Here is a 7,235-nt window from a genome sequence, read left to right on the forward strand (position 1 = left end):
AAAACTAATTTTAATACCAAACTGTAAACTTTTTTTCTGCTGTAAAGTTGGGCGTTTTGACATGGGGAGTCTATAGCCCCTTTCACACTGCGATTCCGGCAAATACACTGGTAAAGTGTCCCGGCAATTGTTCCCTGGTCGCTAGATTTTGCACTTTCACACTGCCAGTGATTACCCGGGATATGTGCGTGCTTTTACACACAACCCGTAAAGATCCCGTAATGACACGCGACATCAGGGCATGACGTGTAATGTATGAGTCGAAAACGTTAGGCACGTTATACTTTCACTGAAGCTAGTGTACGATCTCAGCGTCGGCACGGATAGTGAGGAACTAACTGATCTCTGAGTCATTCCAGTTTAGACATATTTTTTCATCGCAAACTTTGATCTTCATTCAAAACACCTGGTAAAAGAGTTGCGCGATAACGTTCGTCATCACTACGACATGGCATTAGATCTGGCTTTTGTTCACACAGCATTTGTTCTGGGACTGAACCTGTAACTAGGTCCCCGACCCGGGTTCAATGCCGGAATCAATCCCGGGACGTGTTTGCTTTCACACAGAAGGTGACCCCGGCAATGTTCCGGCAATTTGCTGCGTCTGACATGCAGTGTGAAAGGGGCTTATGGGTCTGACTCGCTTTTGGAGCCAACCTCTAGCGGCCAGTCGACATATTGCAGTTTTAGTCTCTTCCGTGATGTTTTCACAAGGTTACCGCTTGTTTATATCGTGTTTGTAGTGTTGAGCAATGTTGATTACTGGAACATAATGGCCAATAATGCTAAAAAAAACCCGGGAGCTCCTGTGCAGCTCTGAAATTATGCGTGCTCATGAATCCTCTCATTATAACACACAAAATATAGAAAGACTATATATTATAATAGAGCTTTGTGAGACTGCAATACACAGAGATAAAGGGAGAGTCCTTTGCTAGGCTGAGAAGCAAACCAGTACACAGTCTATGCTTGCATTTAATTAAATATAAAGTGGTTTGTGAATGTTGATGCTTTGAGCGTTTATGCTGAGATGTTGTGGATGTCCAGAAAAAGTAATGTAACAAGTAATGTGACTAAATACTTTTGAAATAAAGTCATCAGAAAAATAACTTGATTAATTTTACAGTTAGTATTCAGTAATCAGTAATATAATGACATTTCAGAGTAACTTGACCCATACTGCTGTTAACAGGTTTTGAAAATGTGACTATTTTGCTGAATAGTTGTCCTGTTACCAGAAAAACTGGTATATATTTTGCCAGGATTTGCATGGCTTCAGGGGCAGGATCTGATATGGAGGCGTGAATCTAACAGTGTGGATCATCTATGAGACTCATGTCTGTTTGTCTAATGAGTCAATGTGTGAATCAATGATGTTCTTCTGCTGTTTGGTTGCATGTTTTAATCCAGAGATGTTGTTCTACTCAAAATCTTTGTAATGTGTAGGGGGGAAAAGTATTATTATTTTTTTTTTCACAGCACTATTGCATGTTTTTCTTGGCTTATGCTAACTGTTTGTTCTTCAGGTGTGTCTGGTGTTCGATCAGATAAACTGTCGGTGTCTGTGATGGAGGGAGATTCAGTCATTTTTCACACTGGTGTTGACACAAAACATCAAGAAGATATTAAATGGTATTTTTTTGACACTCGCATCGCTCAGATCAGTGGAGATTTCAGTAAGATCTGTACAGATGTTGAGTGCAATGAAGGTACTGAGAGATTCAGACACAGACTGAAGCTGGATCATCAGACTGGATCTCTGACCATCATGAACATCACAATCACAGACTCTGGAGATTATGAATTGAAGATTATCAGTAGTACCAGCAGCAGTGAAAAAATGTTCAATGTTACTGTCACTGGTGAGTGATTAATGATTGTTTAAATGCAGTATTATTTTTAAAGTATTGTTAATGCATTTATTGATTTTTTTTTTTTTACCTGTATATTTACACAGTATTTTCCCAATCTTGAAATTACATCTGCAGTGCATTATTAAACAGGTTATTTTGATTTTAAATTAAAATCTAATTTAAACCAGGATGATAACGATTATGATATTATATTACTGTCCACACCAACACACAATAGCATTAAGATCATTAAAAATGCGGCAGTTTTTTGGTCTGCCACTTTAAATGCTGGAGACCTTTAAGCAGGATGGATTCTGATTGGCTGTCAATGTTTTTATTGTTATTCAGCTGAAAAAATAAAAATAAAAAATAAATTCTGAAAATGATTCCTACAACATTTTTCCTCTGTGCTATTATCATTATAGATGCTGTGTGGAATCATCACAATTATTGTTATTGTTATACTTGTTGATAAAGGGCTTAAGTTATTTCCATAATTTTAACAGTTAATTAGTTTTTCACTAAAAGCTGCAGTTTAAGCTCGGATGAAGTTGAAAGTAAACACGCCATCTCTGACCAGCTTCTATTATAATCTATTTGAATTAAGATTTGACATGTAAAGTGTGTTTAAGCACAGTCCAGAATGTTTTTTTTTAGACCAAAAGTCAAAAAAGGGCTTGTGCAATTGCTGTCAAGTTCACAAATCTTTTATGTTGTGCAGCGTTTTGTTTTCCCCCAAAAGTTCCTCCAGCAGCTGTTGGTTTGTGTTTCAGGTGTTTCTGCTGCTGAACGAGATGAAATGAAGAGAAAGTCAGTGAAGAAGGAAGAATCTGTCACTTTAGGATCGGATAAAACAAAAAGTCCAAATGATGAGTTGAAGTGGTATTTTAATGAGATTCTCATCGCTGTAATCTCTGGAGATCAGAGTAAGATCTGTTCAGATGTTCAGTGTAAAGAGAGATTCAGAGACAGACTGAAGCTGGACCATCAGACTGGATCTCTGACCATCATGAACTCAATGACCACAGACTCTGGAGAATATACACTACAGATCATCAGCAGTGTCAGAAGCAGTAGAATCACCAGAATAAAGATATTCAGTGTTAGAGTCAATGGTGAGTGTTACTGTCATTGGTGAGAAATAAAAAAAAAAAATTGCTTTAATTAAACTAGTACGTGCTGGAATGTGAATGTTAGTAATAAGGAAAGTGGAAAACTTTAGTCCATTTTCCTGTCAGCATGGCTTCCTGTTGATCTCACAGTGATCGGATGCTGCTGTTGCTAAAACAGGTGCTTGCCATTTATCAGTTAAATCAGTTTCATATAACTGATGACAAAAGTGAAAAAAATAAATAAAAATAAAGTGTTAATATAAGTAAATTATATTGTTAAATTCTGGATGGATTATCATTCACTCTAGTAATAATGCCTGTCTGTCTTCAGCTGTTCCAGATTCAAGTCTGTCTTCAGGCTATGTAGCAGGAATAGTTATTGTTGTTCTGCTGGTGGTTGCTGCTGCTGCTGGTGTGATTTACTGTCGCCGCACGAGCCATACAGCTGTACCACAGAATGTAAGTATTGCATACAGCTGATCTGACATAAATATAAATACACTCAGAAGACTGTGTGAAATATTTAGGGAAAGAAAACCTCTCTACGAGCAACAGGAGAGGAAAAAACCCACACAATTCCGAGTCTCTAGTAAATAGTGTTTATACTTTTTACCATTTGTGAATGTGTTTTCTTACAGGACGTAGATGCTAATAACTCGCAGCTCGAAGAAGCCAAAAGATTGAGTGGCACTTGAACATCAATGAATCAGACTCAGGCCGAGGCTGCCAATAAAACAAAGTAACATAATTTATCATTTTGATACTTTCAATTGAAAAGGACATTAAAGAGAATTAAGAAATTATTTAAACATAGCAACATGTTATGGATCAGCAAGGACTATTTATTAGAGGTGTATTAAAGCTGCAAAAGTCATCAAGACAGGAACAGAGAGACATCTATTTCTTGTCTTTGCACTGTAACTGTCACCTGGTTTGACATTTCAATTATTTGGACTTGCCTTGCATTCACTAGTTACTGACAGAACGGGCTGTGTTTTCACACCGTCTCATTCTGGAGCACAGTCTGCTCTATTGTTACTGTCAATGGTTTAACTGGTATTGTTGCTGTTTCTGGGAAAGATTGTTACATTGGTAATGTTTATGATTTAAACAGCACTGTGCTTTAGTCATCAACTCTTTCCACCAACCACATTAGAACCAAAACCAGGCTTAATAAGCTTGGAAATCCGTTGATTTGTTTGGTGAAAAACTTTGATGAGAGTATTTATGATGTGCAGTGCCTGTAACTGGAACCATACATGACACAGACTCTGGTAAATGCTGTTACTTACACTTAGAAAATGTTTAATGTGATGTTTGTCAGGAGGAATTTTACAGAATAACTAACACAGTGATTTTACCAAGTACAACATGTTCCTGGATCAACATCCTTGTTGATCCTGGAACAAAATTCCAAACAACCAATCAGAATTAAGATATAACTTTTCAGAAAATATTTGTTTTAGGCTTGCAACCAAGTGCTTCTACACTCTTGTTAATCAGCTATCATTTCCCACTGATTTTAGGAATAAATTATGGGTAAGGTAAGGTTTAGGGGTAGGGACTGGGTTAACTCTATATTTTTTGGATAATAATGTTCATCCAGGATCATCAAAAGGAACATGTCTTACTTGGCAAAATCACGCAGACCAATTAACATACATGTATACTGGATAATGAAGGTAAAAGTGATGTGGCCAGTTATGAATATGCATCTAAAGAATAGTAAATCTTCATATATTTGATAGATATACTGTACTGTGTTTAACCTAAAAAAGCCAAAGACTGAAATTGCAACATTCAGTCTTACCTGTAGTTGCAATTAAATAACATGTGCTGTTTTAGGAGGTGCTGATTTGTTCTTTTATTTTATTTGTTGGCATTTGAGGGGAGATGCTTGGCATATTCCATAATGAAGTGTGTTCAGCTGTGAATGAGTGTGTTTGATTATTTTGTGATTGTATTTTGCTGATGTGTTTGTCCTGTAGAATATTTCCACTGTTTGAAGACGATTGCTTTCACTTCAATACTCCTTGGTTCTTTCTTCTGGCATCACTCTTGTTCCTTTTTTCCTTTTTGGGGTTTTTTCTTTTTGTCTGGTGCTCACTATTGTAGAGGTATATCATGATTTTTTATTTATTTATTTATGTTATGTTAATATTTTCAGAAAAGTCTCTGAAGTATCATAGCTAATATGCTGATCCTGTAGCACCAATTTTACCATCAACCAATATGAAGTTGACATCAATGCTAATGCTTTTACTCCTGTGGTCTGCTGAACATTGGCAACTGTGTTTGTTTTTGCTGTCAGTGCTGTCTCCATCTCTATTGTTCACTGTCCTCTGTGCTGCTGCTCTGAAAAGCATTATTTGCATACTGCACCCTGTTTCCTGGTTACCAGTGAACAGTCAATTCACTGACTCCTGCATGAAGAAGCCCAACAATAAAAACAGCCAAAGAAGCACAACAAGCAGAGACTTCAAGCTCTTTCTTCTCCATGAGGCTCCTTGCTAGTAATGTGAGAATCAAAGCCTTTCTCAACTTTAAATCAGTTGAAACAATTACTTCTTTGAATGATTCACTCTTTTGAATCGGCCGAATCTGGTGACCCCTGCTGGTCAGAACAGTGTGAATGCTCTGGGAAACTCAACTGGGTGTATCCATGTTGTATTTTAGGCCACATCTGAAATAGGTCATACCATTGATATTACCACGAGAAGTTGATACTCTAGAAAACCTTGCTCTTTCAAGGACATATATTCATGTGTGGTGTAAGAACAAAAACAAAATGTTTAAAATATGCTATCTGGGTGTCTGAAGGTGCAAAAAGCAGAGGAAAAGACAAACCGATTCGATTGACTGAGTCGTTTATGCTGGAACAGTTTTTATGCTGGAACATTGCCATAACAATGAACTATTTTTTTTTTTTTTACAGTAGTGCTCTCATTATAACGTTAGCATAAAACGTTAGCAGTTAATGTTCTTCATTTCTGTTGTGAGCTGCGCGAGCTTAAGATGACCAGGGATTCAACTCATAATTTCATTATTTATACAACATAACGTTAATATTCAGACTTACAGACTATTTGCAAAAAGGGCCCGAATGCACATGAACATATCTGCGGGGCTCTGAATGCGAACTCCTTTTGTGGACACTTTCTTCCCTAAACAATGTGCAGAAACATGGCAGCTAAACTCTAAATATTCACAGCGTTTTAATATAATAGTCTTCTCATTATAATAGTATGTATACAGTCATAGTTATTAATATTCTTCATTGTAGTTTGTCCTGCTCGTGCTGCGCTGTAAATAGATAATCACCGTAGTAGTACAATGAAGCACTTGACTCAAAACCAAATGCATCTTATATCAGGTAAATAATATATCCACGATATATATACACCGACTGAAGTGTTTTGAAATCACTTGTACCCTACATGATCGAAAAAATCCAGTCTCTGCCTGTGTCAGTTTGAGTCTTGGTAAAGTTTTAAAAGATGCTCCTCTGTCAGTCACGGATTATGGAAAGTGAAACATAAATCTATAAGGGTGGTTGGATTTATTCACGCACTTTAAAATATTAATTTGAAGCTTCTTTTTTTCAGATTCTTACAGCTTTATCATAATAGGCTGTATATTAACTTATGGGGAGAAAAACGGTAGTTCTATGTGAAATCAGACATTTGAGCTCCCCATATAGTCAAAATGGCATAATCAATAACACCCCGCGAATATTCAACTGTTAGATTGGTAGTCGAATCAGGCTCCTCGAATCAAAGCATCAATTCGTCGACTATTCATCCTGTCACGTCCTCCCCCCAGTCTAGGGTCGGGGATTCCGGACAAAGTTAAAATAAAGAATTTAGACTAGGCCCGCCCCTCTCCTGTCCCAGCTGACACAAACACAACGGAGCGAGAGTATACTTAAGAGAAAAAGCTTTTAATTCACAAAGTAACATAACAGGAAGCGTGAATCTTCAGGAGGGGTTATAGCCAAAATAACAAACAAAAGAGGAACTAACTAAGACATGATTAAACATTAACTTACCTAACAAAACCCAAAACAAAATACATCAGTCTCCCCTTTACTCCCTAGCTGTCCAAAAACAGGAGAAAACAAGGAATCATAAAGCAAATGGCAACCTCCTCCCTACGGCTTCCAAAACAAACAAAATATTACATTAAAGCAAACATAAGAACAAAGAACTCTCACTCGAACGGCAACCACCCAACAGCTACCATCAGGACAACCAGCACGATGAATGTCTGG

General features: G+C 37.2%; 1 long non-coding RNA gene across 1 annotated transcript; it reads left to right on the forward strand.

Annotated features, from left to right (window-relative positions):
- The first annotated feature begins 3,361 nt into the window (after positions 1-3,361).
- Positions 3,362-4,371, forward strand: LOC113039449 (uncharacterized). The gene is made up of 2 exons (XR_003275010.1): positions 3,362-3,424; positions 3,604-4,371. It is a non-coding gene; the product is annotated as an uncharacterized LOC113039449 (long non-coding RNA).
- The last annotated feature ends 2,864 nt before the right edge of the window (positions 4,372-7,235 follow it).

The sequence above is a fragment of the Carassius auratus genome, chromosome 22, assembly GCF_003368295.1.
Source record: "Carassius auratus strain Wakin chromosome 22, ASM336829v1, whole genome shotgun sequence".
In the NCBI taxonomy this organism is placed as follows: domain Eukaryota; kingdom Metazoa; phylum Chordata; class Actinopteri; order Cypriniformes; family Cyprinidae; genus Carassius; species Carassius auratus.